Genomic DNA, 22761 nt, shown 5'->3' with positions numbered 1-22761 from the left:
GTCCATCTTGTAGCTGTGATTCTACACAGGGAGGAAGAGGGGTTTCCACCCACAAGAGAGAGACTATATAAGCCCCTGGAAATCCCTCCATTCTGTCTTCAGATGGCTCAAGAGATAGCCTTTCCACCCCAAAGAGATGCCTGAAAGAAACTGGAACAAAGGACAGTAACTACAGGGGTGTCAGTGATTGCTGGACCCAGACTAGGAGGAAGTCCAGTCTGTAAAAGAAGCTTATTGGAACATCTCTGAGGGTGAGATTTACCAGCATTTAGGTTGTTACTGTATTAGGCTTAGACGTGCGTGTTTTATTTTATTTTGCTTGGTAATTCACTTTGTTCTGTCTGTTGTTACTTGGAACCACTTAAATTCTACATTTTATATTTAATAAAATCACTTTTTTACTTATTAATTAACCCAGAGCAAGTACTAATTCCTGGGGGAGCAAACAGCTGTGCATAGCTCTCTATCAGTGTTATAGAGGGCGAACAATTTATGAGTTTACCCTGTATAAGCTTTATACAGAGTAAAGCGGATATATTCGGGGTTTGGATCCCATTGGGAACTGGGTATCTGAGGCTGGAAACAGGAGCACTTCTTAAGCTGTTTTCAGTTAAGATTGCAGCTTTTGGGGGATGTAGTTCAGAACTGGGTCTGTATCTGTAGCAGGCTAGCGTGTCTGGCACAACCAGGCAAGGTACTGAAGTCCCAAGCTGCCAGGGAAAACGGGCTCAGATGTAGTCCCAGCACATCAGGTGGTAGTTCCCAAGGGGGTTTCTGTGACCCAACCTGTCACAAGTGTCATCTGCAAATTTGCTGAGGGTGCAATTAATCCCATCATCCAGATCATTAATAAACACATTAAGGATTGTGAGATGCTCAGGTACTATGGTCATGGGGGCCATCTGAGCACCTAAGGTAAACAGAGGGTGTCATAAATATAAAGGGAAGGGTAACCACCTTTCTGTATACAGTGCTGTAAAATCCCTCCTGGCCAGAGGCAACATCCTGTTACCTGTAAAGGGTTAAGAAGCTCAGCTAACCTGGCTGGCACCTGACCCAAAGGACCAAGAAGGGGGAAGGCTTTTGTTTGTGCTCTTTGTTTCATGGTGGTTCTCTCTTGGGACTGAGAGAGGCCCGGCAGAAATCCATCTTCTCCAATCCATCCTAATCCAAGTCTCCAATCTTGCAACCAGTATAGGTAAGCCAGGCAAGGCGGATTAGTTTATCTTTTGATTTATGTGAATTTTCCCTGTGTTAAGAAGGAGGTTTATTCCTGTTTTTTGTAATTTAAGGTTTTGCCTAGAGGGATTCTCTGTGTTTTGAATCTGATTACCCTGTAAGGTATTTACCATCCTGATTTTACAGAGGTGATTCTTTTACCTTTTCTTTAATTAAAATTCTTCTTTTAAGAACCTGATTGCTTTTTCATTGTTCTTAAGATCCAAGGGGTTGGGTCTGTGTTCACTTATACAAATTGGTGAGGATTATTACCAAGCCTTCCCCAGGAAAGGGGGTGTAGGACTTGGGGGATATTTTGGGGGGAAGACATCTCCAAGTGGTCTCTTTCCCTGTTCTTTGTTTAAAATGCTTGGTGGTGGCAGCATACTGTTCAAGGGCAAGGCAAAGTTTGTGCCTTGGGGAAGATTTTAACCTAAGCTGGTAAGAATAAGCTTGGAGGGTCTTTCATGCAAGTACCCACATCTGTACCCTAGAGTTCAGAATGTGGAAGGAACCTTAACATGGTGGCAGAGCAGTGGGATCATTTTGAACCAGAGATCATTTTGAACCAAAAGCTCAGACCTGAAGAGCTTTTTTTTTAAAGGTGAGAGCAGCTAGAGGGTTTTCTGTCTATTTGCCTGGAGACAGAGGTGTTAGAAAAATCCCTTTGTAAAAAAACTTTTTTGAGCTGGAGTTTTTTTCTACCTAAAGGCAGGGTAGTTAACCTCCTGCAGGGAAATTCACAAGTCTCCCCCCCCACCCACCCCCCGCTCCCCTCTCGGGTATACCTAGAGTTAAGCACAAGAAAGCAGGAAAATGACTACCAGTGAAGCAGCTAATAAACTAGAGTTGGCCAGATTTGAAGCTGAAGAGAAACAAAAAGAGCATGATAGACAGATGGCCTTAAGGCACTTGGAGGTGGAGGCAGAAAAAGCCAGGGTGGAGGCAGAGGAAGCTGCGCAGAAGAGAGCTATGGAGGAGGAGAAGGAAAAAGAGAGGAAGCTTGCACTGGAGATGGAGAAGGCAAGGGCTCAGCAGAATATACCAACCAACCCTAGCAATCCTTCTCCAGGTACCGCTTCCCATCCCAGAAAGTTCCCCACCTACAAGGCAGGCGATGATACCGAGGCCTTCTTAGAAAACTTCGAAAGGGCCTGCCTTGGGTACAGCATCTCTACAGACCAGTACATGGTAGAGCTGAGGCCGCAGCTCAGTGGACCCTTAGCAGAGGTGGTGGCTGAAATGCCTAAGGAACACATGAACAGTTATGAACTTTTTAAAACCCAGGCGAGAGTCAGAATGGGGCTAACACCTGAGCATTCCCGTCGGCGTTTCAGAGCCCTAAGGTGGAAACCAGACGTGTCATTTACCCGACATGCCAACCACATTGCGAAACATTGGGATGCCTGGATATCAGGAGCAAGTGTTAAATCTCCAGAAGAGTTGCCCTTCCTAATGCAAATAGAGCAGTTCTTAGAGGGTGTTCCTGAGGAAATAGAAAGGTACATCCTAAATGGGAAGCCCCAAACTGTAATTGAGGTGGGAGAGATTGGAGCCAAATGGGTGGAGGTGGCAGAAAAGAAAAAACTAGTAGCAGTTGGAGCGAATATCAGAAGGGGCAACCCGAAATAAAACCCTATCACCGGGGGCAACCCAAGGCCCCCCCTACATCCCACGGAAAACCCCAGACACCTTATCGTCCCACCACACCATTCTCTAGCAACTCACCTTGCCCCAGTGACCAGTCAACTGGGCGATGTTTTAAATGTAATGAGCTGGGGCATGTGAAGGCCAACTGCCCCAAGAACCCAAACAGATTACAGTTCATTGCACCGGGGTCACACCAAAGGTCCTCAGGCCCAGATGCCCCCCAGATACCCTTAGAGCGAAGGGAAACTGTGAGTGTGGGTGGGAAGAAGTTTACAGCGTGGAGGGACACTGGAGCGCAGGTGTCAGCTATCCACCAATCCTTAGTGGACCCCAACTTAATCAACCCAGAGGCCCAAGTGACAATTCAACCCTTCAAGTCCAACTCTTTCGATTTGCCTATGGCCAAGTTGCCTGTCCAGTACAAGGGCTGGTCAGGACTGTGGACTTTTGCAATCTATGATGATTATCTCATTCCCATGCTGTTGGGGGAAGACTTGGCCAACCAGGTAAAGCTGGCCAAGAGGGTGGGAATGGTCACCCGCAGCCAGACTAAGCAAGCTTCCACACCTATTCCTGTTCCTGAGCCTTCCACCAGGGCCCCGTCTGGGTTACCAGAGACCCAGATGGAGGTGGTGGAACCGGATCCTCTGCCAACGACTGCAACGGCCGTAGTGGATCCAGTCCCAGAGACCCAGCCAAAGCCAGTCCCTGAACCGAAACTGCCGAAGCAACCAGCACCAGAACCACTGCCAGCACTGAGTCCAGCGCTTGCAACTCCGTCTACAGCTCCAACACCAGAGGGTACCACGAGCCTGCACTGGCAGCAGCAGCAGATGACCCTACACAAGAGGCTCAGCCGGAGTCTGAAATACCCCATAGTGCACCAGCGGAGAGCGGTTCATCGTTAATGGAAACAGCCCCGTCACCTGCATCACTTCCAGAGGGACCAAGCCTAGGTCCACAATCCAAATGAGGAACTGATGTCTCCAGCATCAAGGGAACAGTTCCAGGCCGAACAGGAAGCAGATGAAAGCCTCCAGAGAGCTTGGATGGAGGCACGGAGCAACCCACCGCCTCTCAACTCTTCAAATCGATCCTGGTTTGTTGTAGAAAGAGGACTTTTATACAAGGAAACTCTTTCTAGTAGGCACCAGGAAAACTGGCATCCTCAGAGACAGTTGGTAGTTCCAACTAAGTACCGGGGAAAGCTCTTGAGCTTAGCCCACAATCATCCTAGTGGCAATGCTGGGGTGAACAGGACCAAAGACTATTTGGGGAGGTCATTCCATTGGGAGGGAATGTGTAAGGATGTTTCTGCCTATGTCCGATCTTGTGAGGTATGCCAAAGAATGGGAAAACCCCAAGACCAGGTCAAAGCCCCTCTCAAGCCACTCTCCATCATTGAGGTTCCATATCAGCGAGTAGCTGTGGATATTCTGGGTCCTTTTCTGAAAAAGACACCCAGAGGAAAGCAGTACATACTGACTTTCGTGGATTTTGCCACCCGATGGCCGGAAGCAGTAGTTCTATGCAACACCAGGGCTAAAAGTGTGTGCCAGGCACTAATAGACATTTTTGCCAGGGTAGATTGGCCCTCCGACATCCTTACAGATGCAGGAACTAATTTCCTGGCAGGAACTATGGAAAGCCTTTGGGAAGGTCCTGGGGTAAATCACTTGGTTGCCACGCCTTACCACCATCAAACAAATGGCATGGTGGAGAAGTTTAATGAAACTTTGGGGGCCATGATACGTAAATTCATAAATGAGCACTCCAGTGATTGGGACCTAGTTTTGCAACAGTTGCTCTTTGCCTACAGAGCTGTACCACATCCCAGTTTAGGGTTTTCATCATTTGAACTTGTGTATGGCCGTGAGGTTAAGGGGCCGTTACAGTTGGTGAAGCAGCAATGGGAGGAGTTTACACCTTCTCCTGGAACTAACATTCTGGACTTTGTAACCAACCTACAAACCACCCTTTGAACCTCTTTAGCTCTTGCTAAAGAAAACCTAAAAGATGCTCAAAAAGAGCAAAAAGCCTGGTATGATAAACATGCCAGAGAGCGTTCCTTCAAAGTAGGGGACCACGTCATGGTCTTAAAGGTGCTCCAGGCACATAAAATGGAAGTGTCGTGGGAAGGGCCATTCATGGTCCAAGAGTGCCTGGGAGCTGTTAATTATCTCATAGCATTCCTAACCTCAAACCGAAAGCCTAAGGTGTACCATATTAATTCTCTAAAGCCCTTTTATTTCAGAGAATTCAAGGTTTGCCAGTTTACAGCCCAGTGAGGAGATAAAGGTGAGTAGCCTGAAGGTGTCTACTACGAAGGGAAAAGTGATGGTGGCGTGGAAGAGGTGAACCTCTCCATGACCCTTGGGCATATGTAACGACAGCAGATCAAGCAGCTGTGCACTAGTTACGCTCCAACATTCTCAGCCACCCCAGAACTGACTGAACGGGCATACCATTCCATTGACACAGGTAATGCTCACCCAATTAGAGCCCAACCTTACCGGGTGTCTCCTCAAGCTAAAACTGCTATAGAACGGGAGATCCAGGATATGCTACAGATGGGTGTAATCCGCCCCTCTGGCACTGCATGGGCATCTCCAGTGGTTCTAGTTCCCAAACCAGTTGAGGAGATACGTTTTTACATGGACTGCTGTAAGCTAAATGCAGTAACTCGCCCAGACAACTATCCAATGCCACGCACAGATGAACTATTGGAGAAACTGGGATGGGCCCAATTCATCTCTACCTTGGACTTAACTGAGGGGTACTGGCAGGTGCCGCAAGATGAATCTGCCAAGGAAAAGTCACCCTTCATCACACATGTCGGGCTGTGTGAATTTAATGTGCTCCCTTTCGGACTGTGGTATGCACCCACCACCTTCCAAAGACTTGTAGATGGTCTCCTAGCGGGATTGGGAGAATATGCAGTCACCTACGTTGACGATGTGGCCATATTTTCGGATTCCTGGGCAGAACACCTGGAACATCTATAAAAAGTCTTTGAGCGCATAAGGGAGGCAGGACTAACTGTTAAGGCTAAGAAGTGTCAAATAGGCCTAAACAGTGTGACTTACCTTGGAAGGTGGGTCAAGGAACTATCAACCCCCTACAGGCCAAAGTGGGTGCTGTCCAAAAGTGGCCTGTCCCAAATTCAAAGAAACAGGTCCAATCCTTCTTAGGCTTGGCTGGTTATTACAGATGATTTGTACTGCAATACAGCCAAATTGCCGCCCCACTAAAAGACGTAACCAAAAAGAAACAGCCAAATGCCGTTCAGTGGACCGAAGAGTGTCAGAAGGCCTTTAACCAGCTTAAAGCGACACTCATGTCTGACCCTGTACTAAGGGCCCCAGACTTTGACAAACTGTTCTTAGTAACGACAGATGCGTCCGAGTGTGGTGTGGGAGCAGTCTTAATGCAGGAAGGACCGAATCAAGAGTTCCATCCTGTCATGTTTCTCAGCAAGAAGCTATCTGAGAGGGAAAGCCACTGGTCAATCAGTGAAAAGAAATGTTACGCCATTGCCTACGCTTTGGAAAAGCTACGCCCATATGTTTGGGGATGGCGTTTCCATCTGCAAACCGACCATGTTGCGCTACAGTGGCTTCATGCCGCCAAGGGAAATAACAAAAAACTTATTTGGTGGACTTTAGCTCTCCAAGATTTTGATTTCGACATACAACACATTTCAGGAGTTTCTAACAAAGTGGCTGATGCACTTTCCTGTGAAAGTTTCCTGGAATCAACTGGTCCAAATCGTCCTTAAGATGTGGAAAATATTGTTAGTCTTTATACAGTTAGTAGTATATTTAGAGATCCATGTGTCTTATTAACTCTGTTTTTTCCTAAAGCTCCAGGAAGAAATCATAGCCAGTGTTTTCACCCTATCTGTGATTTGGGGGGCGTGCCATAAATATAAAGGGAAGGGTAACCACCTTTCTGTATACAGTGCTGTAAAATCCCTCCTGGCCAGAAGCAACATCCTGTTACCTGTAAAGGGTTAAGAAGCTCAGCTAACCTGGCTGGCACCTGACCCAAAGGACCAAGAAGGGGGAAGGCTTTTGTTTGTGCTCTTTGTTTCATGGTGGTTCTCTCTTGGGACTGAGAGAGGCCCGGCAGAAATCCATCTTCTCCAATCCATCCTAATCCAAGTCTCCAATCTTGCAACCAGTATAGGTAAGCCAGGCAAGGCGGATTAGTTTATCTTTTGATTTATGTGAATTTTCCCTGTGTTAAGAAGGAGGTTTATTCCTGTTTTTTGTAATTTAAGGTTTTGCCTAGAGGGATTCTCTGTGTTTTGAATCTGATTACCCTGTAAGGTATTTACCATCCTGATTTTACAGAGGTGATTCTTTTACCTTTTCTTTAATTAAAATTCTTCTTTTAAGAACCTGATTGCTTTTTCATTGTTCTTAAGATCCAAGGGGTTGGGTCTGTGTTCACTTATACAAATTGGTGAGGATTATTACCAAGCCTTCCCCAGGAAAGGGGGTGTAGGACTTGGGGGATATTTTGGGGGGAAGACATCTCCAAGTGGTCTCTTTCCCTGTTCTTTGTTTAAAACGCTTGGTGGTGGTAGCGTACTGTTCAAGGAGAAGGCAACGTTTGTACCTTGGGGAAGTTTTTAACCTAAGCTGGTAAGAATAAGCTTAGGGGGTCTTTCATGCAGGTTCCCCCCATCTGTACCCTAGAGTTCAGAGTGGGGAAGGAACCTTGACAGAGGGCTATACAAGTTCCTATACAGACACACTGTTAAACAACGACAATCTGCCTAAATGCTTTAAAAAACACCCTCAGCAAAACCCAACCCGTTAGTGTATCTTCACAATTTGTGGGCATGGCGCCAAAGTCCCTCAGACCTCACCTGACTTCATTTTCATGGGATTGCAAATCAGGTGGGTGAAAAGCTTCCTCTCCCCAAAAGTTTGCTCTCCTCTCCAGTACACAATTTCAGACCCAACCCTGTATCCGGAGAAAAGCTCTGCTGGATTTAGCTGCCTGAAGAGTTTGTGCAGCAATCTGCCTAGCAGAAGCTGCTCTGTTTCTGCTACAGTATGTGTCTGATTAGTCCTGTTGATTGTCGGCTTAGGGGAAAGCCAAGCTCCCTCCAGGATCCCCAGTGTGTGAAAAGTGCCAGATGGGCTGGGTGGTGTTCTGCTGGCCTTATACTTTGCTTAGTATTTTGTCCAGAAAGCGAGCTCTTCAGGGCAGCAAACAGATGGCAAGTGAGATAACGCTGCCCCATCACTTTGATAAATGTGGCCCAACTCTGCTACTGATTAAAAGATTAATTTGTTATAGTGTCTGGAATGAATGAATGAACAGATTAACTAAACTGACCCATACCCTGGTACTTTTTGTGCAGTCACACCTGCTGGGAAGTTACACTTGGGCAACCTTTCCCCTGCACAGATGAGTGAACAGAGCAAGTTCTAAAATCTGTGTCCTAGGCAGTGATTAGTGGCCGGGGACTGGAAGCCAGTGCCCTTAGGTTCAGTTTCTGGCTATGTTGCTGTGATCTTGGGCATTTAATTTTGTGTCTCCATGACTCAGTTTTCCCATCCGTAAAATGGGCGCAATACTGCTGGCCTACCTGCGGGCACTGGGCCTGATTGAAAGCCTACTGAAGTCAGTTGATGGGATTTGGATCAGGCTCAACTATGAGGCTTAATTCATTAATGCTTATAAAGCACTTTGAGATCCTCCAGTGGAAGTGAAGTCAGCTTTGCAAAATTGTCATGAAATGTACAGCTTAGATACAAATATCATCCTCTCCAACAGTGAGGATAAAACAAATGAGAAATTATCTGCCCATCAAAAGTGATGACTTGCCTTGGCTGGATAGATTTTTTTGCAAGTCTGTGCCTTGCCATGTTATTTGTATTGGTGCTAGCATTGTGCTGGGTGCTGTACTAACATGGAACAGAAACACAGTTCCTGCCCCAGTAGCTCACAATCTAAGTATAAGACAAGATTCAGTATAAGGTGGATTCAGACAGATGTGGGGTGCACAAAGAAACAATGAAATGATACTGCTCAGCATGACCAGGCAGTGATCTCAGCACACCAGCTGTCTGACCACTGTGGAGTTTGTCCCAGCAAAGGAGGGATTTGAAGGGGGCCAGTGAAGCTGCTTTATAGATGTAGATCTCCCTCGCTGAAATACAGCCAGGAGCACAATGAGCAGTAAGATGGTGCAACTGGGCTGGAGAAAGGAATCAAAGAAGCCGAAGGAGTCGAGCCGTGCTGCTGACATAGGCAGGGGTGGGGAAAGGGCTGTGACAGGTGAGAACAAGACTTACTAAAAAGAGAAAGGAGAGGAGAAACGGGACGAAGGAAAGAGGAGGGAAAGAGCACTTCTAATGCAGGGGAGATAGAGAAAAATCAGATTACTGTTCAGTAGCAACTGGAATGTTACTGAGATCCTTGCCAGGAGTGGGGTTGTGAGGAGGGAGAGATGAAACCCGCTCAGCCACTGTGGGGTGGGGCAGCTCCTAGACAGGTCATGAGAGCTATTGTATTATTTACGCTGCAAGCTCTGTTGGGTAGAGACTGATCACCGCTCTGTGATGGCCCACAGAAATGTGACTGAGTGATAATGGATGAAGGGATCTGGTATGGCGTTTTCCTTCTCCGGCCAATGAAGGAAGTGTTGGAATAACCCATTGGCTTCGGTGGCAGAAGGTGGCGTCAGCAGCCGACAGGCTATCTTTCAAAAGCAGACACCGGGAGGGAGGAGGCCTTGGTGGGCATAAGGAGAAATGGGGCAGCTTCCGTGTGGGCTCGTAAAGGAAAACACACACGGTGCTGCCTGGGACTGGCTCCTGCTGTCCGGTGTGCCTAGGTAGCTCCATTGACTTGAGTGGAATTATTACTGATTTGGCCCCAATCCTACAAGTTACAATGCTTGGACAAGCCCCTTCATGCTTCTTCCCATGGTACCCGAGGCCTCACAGGCCCTTTGGTTTCCTCAGGGCTTAGCATAGAGGCCCACCCATTGCCGAATCAGGGCCTTATGCCAGTCTGTCAGGCAGATTCGATCCCTTTCAGCCTGAGAACATGAGGCCTCTTTCTCAGAAGGCATTGGGTGTTATGCTGTTTGGTCTCCACGGGGGCAGGGTTCCATCAACCGCTAGAACAAGCGCTGGTCTCAGTTTTCCTGATTTTTGTTTTTTGATTCCTACTTTGATCAAAAGGCCTATTTTGACCAAAAAGAAAAGGGAGAGAACTTTCCCACTTACCTCTTTTTTCCAAGCAGCTCAAGGGCTATTAGAAGTTTTTCTTACGTCAAAAGTTCAACAGAAAAGGTTGGTGAAACGTGCAATTTTTTGCCACGGGGGAACCCAAGAAACTATTTCCACAAAATGTTCTTCATGATTTTTCTTTTCATATTTCCACTCTGCAGTTAGATCTCATTGGAGCCAGAGGGTAAGATCCTTGTCCTAAGGAAATCTATGGGGTTTGTCCAACTAAATCAAATGGGACTAGGATTTGGCCCTGAGGACTTTATTTTAACATCCCTGTTCCTTTCCTTAGGCAGCTGCTTCTCTTCCCCTGCTGCTTTTCTTCCATGTACAGTGAATTTTTCAGTGGGCTTTGGAATCATTGGGACTTATCTCCCTTTGGTTTCCTGCTGTCGGCCTCTTATTTTCCCCAATTAATTTGCTGCCCATCAGGGGACCCAGACAGCTTAACCCAGAGGGCAGAAAGTATTTGCAGGCTGGCAGATGGAGTCTAGACTGGATGCCTGGGGAGAGAAGGGATCTTAGCTTTCAGTTCTTCCAGTCTGGAAGGAACAACCTGCTTTTGTTAATAAGTTTATAACCAGTGAAATCCTGCAGCTGAGGGGATTCGGAAACCTAGGGGACTTAGTAATCCTGTTAACCCTTAATACATCTGATTTGCTGACTGACTAAGAGCTGATTGATTTTAGCTGGAGTATTTTATTTTTCTTAATATTGTTTGTTTGTGTGCGTGCGTATCAACTTGTTTACTTGAATGAATACAATATTTTTAGATACAGCTGAGTTTCTACTGCATTTAAAATAGGTTTCCTTATAATTCAGGGCAAGAAAGAACGTGTGTGTGTGTGTATGTAAATCTCTGTGTTTGTGTACACACACACACACACACACACACACACGTCCACTGGATTGGAGTCAAAATTAGATCTATAGTTCTTGATTCTCTACTCTCTCACTTCAGTGGGGTTACACCAGTGTAACTCCAGAGTTGTAACAATGAATTGGGCACGTTGTGTTTATTTCACTCTTTGCACAATATGTGTTCTAGGGAACTCAGTGCGACAAGACTGAGACAAATGGCTTAATAACAGTAAAAGAAAAGATTTATGAAGAGTAATAATAGAAGAAACCTTGCAAAGGCTATTAGTCCTCACACTTCAATGTATAAACTAATCATGAACTAGTGTCATGAAAATTTCCCAACCTATTGGTATGTTATTGTGCTGTTAGATGCGCTATAGGGATTTTACTGTCCTTTGATGCATTTGGCTTTGGCCTTTGTCAGACAGGACAGTAGGCTAGATGGACCCTTGGTGTAATTTAGATTGGCAGTTTGTACCCCTCTGTGCAATCCTAGCAAAAATGCTACATTAATGTCTTGGCAGAACTGTGGTGCAGGAGATCCAAGTGGAGCTGTCTGCTCACTGAAGGTCAGATAAATAGTAGCATGAATTCTGAGGTCCACCCGTACTCCGTTGGAGTACTCCCTTACTCCCCGAGTAGTCTCACTGGGGGCCGTGGGAGCATTTGTGGATGTGTTACTATGCAGCCATGACTGGGTGTATGAGACTCTTGCCCAATGGCAGTGATGGGTTTTAGAGGAAGGTGAGAGAAGAAGAGAAAATGCTAAATGTGGGGGACGCTCTGCATCATGTCTGCAGTGACCTCTGATCATGGCTGGGATGTGGTATGGGTGAAACCTTGGAAGGGGGACTTCAAAGGGCAGCAGTGCATGTTTCCCTCTTTGGAAAAGCATGAGATAAATTGACGTTACTGTCCCCCAGACCTTGAAGGGCAATAGGGGTGCTGGGAAGGGCAAGCTGTAAGGAGCTCTCGAGAGCTGAGGGCAGATTTGGGCGAGTAGGATGGAGGAAGCATGGCTGTAAAATTAAACCATCAAATCAACCTCAGAAACTGTTCCAGGAAGGAAGCTAGAGCCTTTTGTTTGTCCACAATAGCCACTTAAACTAAGCAGATCTGTTTCTAAACGGCTGAGAGATTAGACTTCAATTGTAGAAAGACAGAGTTTCTGACTCTTCCCCAAATTACAGCAAGCTAGAAAAGCAGATTAACCTTTTGCTTTGTGAGAGAAGGTTGGGAGCAGAAGAGCAAGGATTGCAAATGCGGGGGCAATCCCAGTCAAACTGAACTTGCAGGGGGGCGCTATCGAGGAACATGCCGCAATAACTTGAGTGGTTTTGAAAGAAAAAAGAGCTTGTTAAAGCTTCCAAAAATGAGATATTTACATTCCGTTAATCTTGATCTCAAGTCAACACATCTGGCGATTTGGACTGAAACAGATGTTGGTACATACGGTACTTATAGAATGTTTGTCTCACTTGGATACATAGGTACTACACAAACAACCTCATCACAGAGCCGCTGATAGCTTGTTTACCCTCTCTTCAAACTTTGTAAGAGAAATGCTTGTCTTCCTGAAATTTCTTATTTCACTTTGCCTGTTGCCAAGGGATGTTGTGAAGCGCAAGAGTGTAACTGGGTTCAAAAAAGAATTAGATAAGTTGATTGAGGAGAGGTCCATCGATGACTATGAGCCACGATGTCCAGGCTCTGACTACCAGATGTTGGTACTAGACAACAGAGGATGGATCACTGGATAATTGCTCGGTTCTGTTTATTCCCTCTGGAGTACCTGGCATTGGCCACTGTCGGAGGACAGGGTACTGGGCTAGATGAGCCATTGGTCTGACCTGGTATGGCCGTTCCTATATTCTTAGATGATATTTGGGGTGAGGAGAGAGGGAAGGGAAATTAACCAGATGAGGTATTTTTTGTACGTGGAAATATTGAACTTTGAAGGGGCATGTGAAGCTGTGTATTTTACTTAAGGGGAAAGTCTAACCATTTTGAAAACCATCTCTCAAATCTGCTTTGGTCTATAAACCCACATTTGTTTGAGGTTCTTCAGTCCTCAAAAAGAAGGATTGCACAGAATTTTCTTTATGAAGTTGGGCTGACTACTTTTGATTTCCTCCTTCTGAAAACTACACATACTATCTTAATAGTCAGTGACATTTGAAAACTGTGTTGGGATAATGGCTGCATGAGAGAGTGTGACTTTTTTTTTAACTTCTTCAAATAATCTACACAATCTAAATATAGACAAAAATATTATTGAGGAGCCAGATCCTGAAATTTTTGCTCATTCAATCACTTGTTGGGTTTAGTGGGATGTTGTCTGAGTTGTGACTGAATAAAAACAGAACAAAAACTGAGTTAAGATGGGTAGACTTGGGGGTCAAGGTAGATAATCAGCTGAACATGAGGAGCTCCCAGTGCAGTGATGTGGCCAAATGGGCTAATTGGATCCTTGGATGTATAAAGAGGGAATATCAAGTGGGAATAGAGAGAATATATCGCCTCTGTGTTTGGTATTGGTGTGACCACTACTGGAACACTGTGAACAGGTTTGACATCAACAATTCAAGAAGAATGTTGAAAAAATCGGAGAGGGTTCAAAGACGATGCACAAGAATGATTAAAGGGTTGGGAGACCTGTCTGATAGTGGAAGACTCCAGGAGCTCAATCTATTTATCTTTCCAAGAGACAGTTAAGAAGTGACTTGATCACGTTCTATAAGTACCTAAATGAGGAAGAGGAATTTGAAGAGCCCTTTCTTGTCAATCTAGCAGAAAAAGGGTTTAACAAGTTCCAAGGCTGGAAGTTGAAACCAGATCGATTCAGGTTAGAAGTAAGGTGCAGACTTTTCACAGGGAAGGTAATTAAGTTTACCAAGGGCTGTGGTGGATTCTCCACCACTGGAAACTTTAAAATCGAGACTGGATTTTTCTTTTTAAAAACCATTCTCTAGTTGAAGCAGGAAGTCTTCTGGCCCGTGTCAGGCAGGATGTCAGACTGCAAGACCAGAAGGGACCATGATGATCACTTAATCTCTGAACCTATGAATTTATTTTTAGGATAGTGTTTTGTGTGCAGCACAGTGTGTCGTAGTTCTGATTGAGCTGCAGCAGTTATAAGCCTAGTTTTTTCACAAGTTCCCCCCACATCCCTGTAGAGGCAGGGGTGGGAAGCAAGCATCCTTGGGGCCACTTCCAAGAGAACTACTGTAAATGAACAACCACACCAGAGGAAATGGTCAGGGGCACAGGCAGCAGCTAGGCTAAAGCTAACGTCACACCTGCTGCAACCATTTGGTGTTCATTGCTCGTTCCCACATCGCTCCTGGCCTGGTGGGACTGCCGTCTCATAGGTGACGGTTGCCATCTTGGCCAGCACAGCGGGGATTGATGTGGGAACCCCCAGAGCTAAAAGCATGAGCTGCTACAGCCCCTGGAGCACTTAAACTGGAACTATAACAGACTCCTGTCTTCTGTGAAGCAGGCACAGGGAGACCTAGTTTTAGCAGGCGTTAAGCTGTCTGAGGGGGAACCTAGGATATACGTCAAGCAGCTAACTTGCATTAAGACAATGGCCCTGTCTTCTCTAGGATTTGACTGTGTTAATATTCACCCTTTCCCCAAGGTTAGGCATGGCCCTCCTTTCACCAGCATTCACCTTCACCCCTTAAGGAAAAGGGGACAAAGTGAAAGGCCCCTTGAGATCAGTGATGAGGGGAGGATGCCTCAGGGTGGGAGGAAAAGAGGCTCCATGGGTGTATGATGCTCATGGGAGAGGGATGCAGAATTCTAAGGCGGGGGAATCTCTGTGCATGCCCATTTCCTGATGCTCACTGTAACAAAATGGTACATTCCCACAAGCAGGAAACCAGCAGGAGTCTGCTACTTGCTGCTTTACTACATGGTACTGTGTGCATCTGGGCTAGGTTAGGGCTGCTTTGCTGCTGGCTCCTCTGTGTATATTGGGAATGCTGGGGGTCAGCTAACTTCGTGGTCCTACGTGTACCGTCTTGGGCAATGCTGCGGGCTGGTTCACTGTCTGCCCCGAATGGCGTGTTCTAAATGTTCCCTCCTCATAGTCCTAAGTAGGGCAAGAGAGAGATCAATTATTTATTTATTTATCTTTGAGTCCCAAGTGACCAGGGGAAATGTGTGAGAAGGCAAAGTACTGTATATATCCTAAAGGCTGGTTTCAGAGTAGCAGCCGTGTTAGTCTGTATTCGCAAAAAGAAAAGGAGTACTTGTGGCACCTTAGAGACTAACCAATTTATTTGAGCATGAGCTTTCGTGAGCTACAGCTCACTTCATCGGATGCATGCCGTGGAAACTGCAGCAGACTTTATATATACACAGAGAATATGAAACAATACCTCCTCCCACCCCACTGTCCAGCTGGTAATAGCTTATCTAAAGTGATCATCAGGCTGTGAATCCAGAATTCAAAACCATGCTGGGTTAGTTTTGTCCTTAGAAAGTTTTGCAAGAACCCACCCACAGCCGACTTGCCCTGTCAGTAACTGAAAACCGCACTTCGAATACATTCCTTTCATTGCTGATATGCAGGGACCCACCTGGGACAGAGAGATGTGTTTCCAGATTGGCTGAGTCTGGCTTCCGTAGAGCCGCTCTCCAAATAGCTGTGAATGTTTCCCCTCTGGGGCTTTATCCTGCAGTCCTGCCTGTCGACAGGAGCCCTGCCTGTGTTAAGGACTGGACGATCAGGCCCTGAGCTGGCCCTCTGTTGAAGCAGAAGTTGGCTTTGGCAGTCATGTCACTGACAAAGCTGTAATATGACAATACTTCAGCTGTTCTCCGTCTGGTTGTGCTGCTGGCCATCAGGAGAGGGAGGATGCAGGAATGTTGCTAGAGAAATCAGGGCAGGCCAATCAAAGTCATGATTTCTGGTCTCTCTAGAGAATGTAGGGTTATTTATCCTCTGTAGCCTATAAATCCTGGATTTCCCTGCACAGCTTCGCCAGGGAACTGCAGTTGCCTGGCTAGGTCCTGGTAAAAAGCCATTGAGAGTGCTGCTACTCCCAACCTGAGTGAGACTGCTAGACTGTTCTCAGTGACACAAACTATTAGTTATAGTACTTGGATTTCTCGTACAGTCACTCCTCACTTAATGTTGTAGTTATGTTCCTGAAAAATGCTACTTTAAGCGAAACAATGTTAAGTGAATCCAATTTCCCCATAAGAATTAATGTAAATAGAGGGGTTAGGTTCCGGGGAAATTTTTTTTGCCAGACAAAAGACATTATATACATATACAGTATAAGTTTTAAATAATTTTAAACAAACAATTTCATACTGTACCCCCCAATGATGATTGTGAAGCTTGGTTGAGTTAGGGGCGTAGCGGGGTCGGGGTGCAGGGGCTTGCCCCGCTCTACCCACCCGGCATTCCAGCGGGGGAGTGGGGTCGGGGTGTGGGGGCTTGCCCCATTCCACCCGCCCGGCACTTCAGCTGGGGAGCGGGGTCTGGGGCTTGCCCGCTCCCCGGCTGGAATGCTGGGTGAGCCAAACAACCTTATAATGGAACATAGCGTGACTTTAAACGAGTACGTTCTCGAATAGATCAGCAACCTAATAACAAAACAACTTTGAGGAGTTAATATACATACACATGCCACCTGGTCCTTGGAGTTAATTTGACACTTTGTATATAGGCCTGATTCGCATTTACACTAAGGCCTTTTTACACCACTTGGGCAGTGTAAAGGGGCCTTAAAGATTACATGTACCTTAGGGTAAATGAGAATCAAACCCCTGGGGAACATACTCCTCCTCGCCTTTGTGAGCAGCTTCAGCAGCAAGGTTAAGATGGTGTGAGGATCTGAGGCATTTCTGTTGTCTCTAGCACTCCTGGTGAGCGCTGGAGGGGAGAGCCGAGGAACAGGGGGAAGGGGAAGCGGGCACTGCTGTGAAGTATTTGTATAAACCCATGTCAGATCTCCAGCCGTATGGGTGCTTCCTTATGACCGGCAGTTTTAAGCCATGAGTAATCGAATTAACCCCTTCGCTACCACTGCAGGAAATGGCGCGTGCCTTGCAGCAGTTTCCTTGGGAGATGAACCAATGAACCAAATGTTGCCGGTTACAGGTGTGCTGGGCAGCACGGTGTTTTTCAGACGTATCTGCCTTCTCAGTCCGCACTGGAAGGGTTAACATGTAAACCGCTGGTCAGCACACACATATGCGCGCCCCCCAACCCACTGTCCTGCTGCATTGAAACATGATTGTCAAGGTTCCTCCCCCACTCTGAACTCTAGGGTACAGATGTGGGGACCTGCATGAAAAACCTCCTAAGCTTATCTTTACCAGCTTAGGTCAAAACTTCCCCAAGGTACAAAATACTACACCCTTTGTTCTTGGATTGGCCGCTACCACCACCAAACTAATACTGGTTACTGGGGAAGAGCTGTTTGGACACGTCTTTCCCCCCAAAATACTTCCCAAAACCTTGCACCCCACTTCCTGGACAAGGTTTGGTAAAAAGCCTCACCAATTTGCCTAGGTGACTACAGACCCAGACCCTTGGATCTTAAGAACAATGAACAATCCTCCCAACACTTGCACCCCCCCTTTCCTGGGAAATGTTGGATAAAAAGCCTCACCAATTTGCATAGGTGACCACAGACCCAAACCCTTGGATCTGAGAACAATGAAAAAGCATTCAGTTTTCTTACAAGAAGACTTTTAATAAAAATAGAAGTAAATAGAAATAAAGAAATCCCCCCTGTAAAATCAGGATGGTAGATATCTTACAGGGTAATTAGATTCAAAACGTAGAGAACCCCTCTAGGCAAAACCTTAAGTTACAAAAAAGATACATAGACAGAAATAGTTATTCTATTCAGCACAGTTCTTTTCTCAGCCATTTAAAGAAATCATAATCTAACACGGTACCTAGCTAGATTACTTACTAAAAGTTCTAAGACTCCATTCCTGGTCTATCCCTGGCAAAGACAGAATATAGACAGGTTTCAGAGTAACAGCCGTGTTAGTCTGTATTCGCAAAAAGAAAAGGAGTACTTGTGGCACCTTAGAGACTAACCAATTTATTTGAGCATAAGCTTTCGTGAGCTACAGCTCACTTCATCAGATGCATATTGTGGAAACTGCAGCAGACTTTATATATACACAGAGAATATGAAACAATACCTCCTCCCACCCCACTGTCCTGCTGGTAATAGCTTATCTTGGTAATATAAGCTAGAATATAGACAGACACACAGACCCTTTGTTTCTCTCCTTCCTCCCAGCTTTTGAAAGTATCTTGTCTCCTCATTGGTCATTTTGGTCAGGTGCCAGCGAGGTTACCTTTAGCTTCTTAACCCTTTACAGGTGAGAGGAGCTTTCCCCTGGCCAGGAGGGATTTCAAAGGGGTTTACCCTTCCCTTTATATTTATGACAATGATGTTTCTGAAAGCATCTGAATGCAAGGCTGAGTTCCTCCATGCTGTAACTCCCTTGACTTCAGTGGATTTACACCACAGAGGAATTTGGCCCATGCTAGACACAGCCTTCCCACTAAATAAGCTTGGTCTTTGTCTCACGGTTTTGAACAGAGTAACCGGGACTAACTTCAGTGGTGTCTCTCCTTATTTACACCGCTAAGGAGAATTTGCCCCACAGCCTCTCTCCTGGGTGAGAAGGGGGAGGCAGGAGCCAATCCTAATAGAAGATTAAAGCTGCAAACATGCAAACTGCGGCAGAGAATAGCTGAGATGAATAAAATGCTGCCTCTGCAAAGGTCGTGTGAGTTTCCTTCCAGTGGTTAATGTGGGAATGCTGGGGCCCTGACCCACCATGCCATCCTGTACTGCTGACTGTGCCACCTAATCTGATAACAGATTGGGTGATTAGCGAGCTGGATGATGCAAATAGCCGTAGTTATGGCAACAGGGAGAGAGGCCACAGCCCTTATGGGAGGCATGTTTATGGCAGCAGCCCTGCTGGAGCTTTAGGATTGAGATCTCTGGATAACAGGTGTTCTGTAGATGCATGAAATTAATAACTGGCAATAATAATTAGTCATTATTTTATTCCATTAGAATACGTTGCTGCTCTCCAGCCTGCTGTGTTGCAGTATTCCTAGCACTGCAGCCTCCTGTCACACATGCTGATGCTTTATTGAGAAGTTGCTGTTTTAATTCTGATCAGCTAAATTCTTCAGCTGTTCTTCGTTAATAGCACATTTCCAGGTGGCTTTGCAAGTTAAAAGAAGGACTCTGTTACTTTGTAATGAGCTGATGTTTGTCTTTCTGTCTCTTGGAATTGCTCAGCTGGCTGTCAGAAGCCCTATACTGCTGTCAGTTACTGGAGATTCTCCATTGGCTAAAGTTGTAGGGACCTATTCTTTTGGCATTTTAACTCTGCTGTCCCTGTGAAGTTTCTAATGACCCTGCTGTGTTAGTGACACTAGAGAAATCATGGGTAGCTAAAGGTTGTTACCCTGATTAAAATGTGAGTTTCACTTTGAACAATTTAATCAATATAATTAGCTCATTTTTTATTAATTTATCTGAAATTGTTCAGTGAATAATATTTATGAAAATATTTCAGCCGATGGATAGCTTGCAATATCTTTTCACCCACTGACCAGTGGAGAGTGTGTGTGGGTGTAATTTGTTACTGAAACTTTGACTGATCACCTGCGTCAGATGGGTTATTTTTTGTTTCTTGCTTGACTGCATAATCTTTGTTCAGACTACTTTTGCTTCAGCCCTAATTTAATTCTGTTTTATCACAAAACAAATTTAGGACCTGCATTAAAAGAAACCTGTGTAAATTCATAAAATCTCTTAACCAATGTTAATGGGACAAGGTAGAAAAGAGAGAAAAAACAAACGAACCTGAATGAGTTTAAACAAGAAGGCCTCCTGATACAACTCAAGGACTGTGTGAAGATCATGCCCGGTGAACAAGAACAGTGTGTAACCAAAAATCAGTAAACCAAAACAGGTGTGTCAAAAACTAAGCCTAGTTGGTGGACAAAATCATGAGGGAATGGGCTGTTCTCTCCAATAGGCTGTTCCATCCATTGCTCCCTTTGAGTCCTTAAAGAAACACTTTGGGGAGAAAAATAACTACTGGAGGGAGCTTCTCCATCATGCCTGCCACCCCCACCATCTCCTGCGACTTTTTCATCCTGATCCTGAGAGATGCCCTGACCAGACCAGAGAGGGACTCAGATGATCCTGTGCTCCAGCTGAATCTCCGACACCATCTAGGATGAAATGGGATTGGACTTTACTGACAAGAACAGCTCCAGCTCATCTCAACTAACTTCCCCAAAACTAATGTCCCCAAAAAGACATTTACCACCATCTAAGGAACTGAGAAACAAAGTGATTTCTCCTGCCCCCGCTTCTTAAAAATTCTCTCCAGCTCAAGGGAAAGGGAGCAAGGAACATTGTTAAAATGAAAGCCTTATTAAAACTTTACATTTCAAATGCTTTAACTGTTTCTCCTTTTCTTTATCTTTAATAAAAGGTTAAAGGATTTTTGATAGTGTTTGACATGGCACTAAGCAAACTAAAGCTTCTGTAGGCCAACCCTGGTTTAACATTAAACAGTGACTGGGTTATGTTAACATCTTTTGGTCCATTTATTCCATCTAGATTAATACAACATTTCTGACACCCAGTGGGGGGCCTGGAGGGTTAATACATACTTAGAAGCTAACACCTTGGCAAACAAACAATTGTTTTCAAAGTTAGTGTTAAACCAAAAAAATTGTTTTTAAACCCTTAAAGAGGCTGGGCTTGTTTGAAAAAAGCATGCAAAGCAAACTGTTTTATTGTTTTTGCTTGTTTAACCATTGTTTTAAAGCTAACTTTAACGTTTTCAAATGATAAAGTATTTTTAAGAAAAAGCAATAGTAGTAAAAATTAAGTTGCTAAATCAGACTTTTAAAGTTGGCTTGGCTCTCTTGTTAACAAAATGCTAGCTTATACCAGGGCTGCTGCTGCATTAACTGTAAATTAAACTTCAAACCACCAAAAGGAAGAGTTGTTGCAACACCAAACATTTTGTAATCGTTTTGTTTTTAAAATGTTGCGCAATGTTTTTGTTTGCATTTTTTTTGCAATGTTTTTTTCCTGTTTTGTTGTTTGTTTTGTGCCTGTGAGACAGAAGAATGTTAGTGGGGCAGGTTAGCTTTCCTGTAAGGGGCTAAGTTGCCATGATGGCCATTTGTCCTCTCAAATGTTGGTGGTAAAGCTGGTGGGCAAGGTCTGTTAGACCAAAAATGCCTGCAAATCTTGACTGCCTTTGCGTGTTGCAAATGGCTCATAAATGCAAGTGTAGTTCCAAAAGAACTTTCTTTAAAAAAAACAAAAAAACCAAAGCACCACACTTAAAGAAAAATGCCATCCGGGCTAAAATGTTTCTCCAACAAATTAAGATTGCTTACTTGGTGCATACAATTTTCATGGTTTGTGTAACTTGTACAGCTTTAACTGTGTAAGCAGCAAAAAAGGGGAAAATTTCTCCCCCACCCCCATCTTGAGTGTACAGCAAAAGACATAAGATCTAGGTTGTACTTAAACATGTTGCAAACATATAACAGCAGCAGGTTTAAGTTTTGTTTTAGCTACAAATATAGTGAAATGTAAGTTTACACTTTTTAGATGTTAATGAAACTTACCTATAAATTTTCTAATACTTAATCAAGTAAAACTTATAAACCCAATTTTAAAATATATGTACAACCCTTAAAATATAACCAAGTACCTTTTACCTTTCCTCTAAATGACTAATTTTTTTTTCTTTGTAACTGTAATTTTATGAAAAAATGACCAATCCTAGGTGGAATTGGCTAATGGGAGCAATTATGTTGTAATAATTTGGCCTATAAATTTTCTTTAATTGTAAATGCAACCATAAAAACTGATTGTAGCTTCATAAAATGTCTCAATAACCCAAAACGACAAATGTTAAAGGTTAAGGATACAAAAGGGAGACCAAAAAACCCCTGAATTCATTCAAGCAAAAAGGCTTGCTAATGTAACTCAAGGAATGTGTTAAAATCATGTTAAGAAACAAAGAATAAAGTATAAACAAAATAGTATATCAAAAACTAAGCCTAAATAGTAAGCAAAATAGTAAATGGATGGGCTTGTAGCAGATCGCTGCCTCACCAGCATGGCGCCTCCTGCTGGCTGTTCTGGGAATTAGCTCTCTCTGCCCTGGAGTGCCCTCTATAGGCTGGTGCCTCACTCTGTTACCTACTCCTCTGCAGTCCCTTTATCTCCACCACACATAGGCCCCACGTCCCTCCCAGACCCCGGTGCCCCTGACCTTGGGGTGCTACCCCTCACCCAGGGAACCCCAATCCCCTGAGCCCACCTCGCCTCAGTGACCCACTGCCAGTCTTCAACTAGTCCCAGCCCTCAGGGGCAAACTGCAGTCTGAAGTGGCCACTTGTCATTGGCTAGGGTGTTGGACCTACTGCCTTTCCCTGCAGCCCCAGTACCTCCTTACGCCTTCCTGTCAGGCCTCAGCCTGGGAGGTTGCCAGGCCTGAGCTGCCCAGCTTAGCCTACCCCTACCACTTCTCCAGTCCTGCTCTGTTTAAGGTACCCTGTGCTCCCAGGCAGCCAGATCCTTCCCACCCCAAGGCTGGAGTGAGATTCCCTGTCACCTAGCTCATAGCCCTTTTTATACCAGCCCAGATTGGCTGCTACCTGCCTTCTCCTGATTGGCTCCTTGGGGCAGAGCTGGTTTTAACCCCTTTCTCTCCGGAGCGGGGT

At 45.0% G+C, this 22761-nt stretch overlaps 1 protein-coding gene across 5 annotated transcripts in view; it reads left to right on the top strand.

Moving 5' to 3' along the window:
• The window catches only part of LOC140918363 (syntaxin-binding protein 4), a 122876-nt gene that overhangs the window by 5582 nt on the left and 94533 nt on the right, over positions 1-22761 (top strand). Inside the window, exon 1 of one of the 5 annotated variants that reach the window (XM_073362557.2) lies at positions 6916-7056. The exons of the other annotated variants lie outside the window; for them this stretch is intronic. The gene's annotated coding sequence lies outside the window, so the exon portion shown is untranslated. Of the gene's footprint in view, positions 1-6915; positions 7057-22761 lie in introns of those variants that run through there. 5 annotated transcript variants of the gene reach the window in all.

Source organism: Lepidochelys kempii, chromosome 10, assembly GCF_965140285.1.
Source record: "Lepidochelys kempii isolate rLepKem1 chromosome 10, rLepKem1.hap1, whole genome shotgun sequence".
NCBI classification, from domain to species: Eukaryota; Metazoa; Chordata; order Testudines; family Cheloniidae; genus Lepidochelys; species Lepidochelys kempii.
The sequence above is the reverse complement of the archived record's forward strand: the minus strand, read 5'-3'. Positions and strand labels throughout refer to the sequence as shown.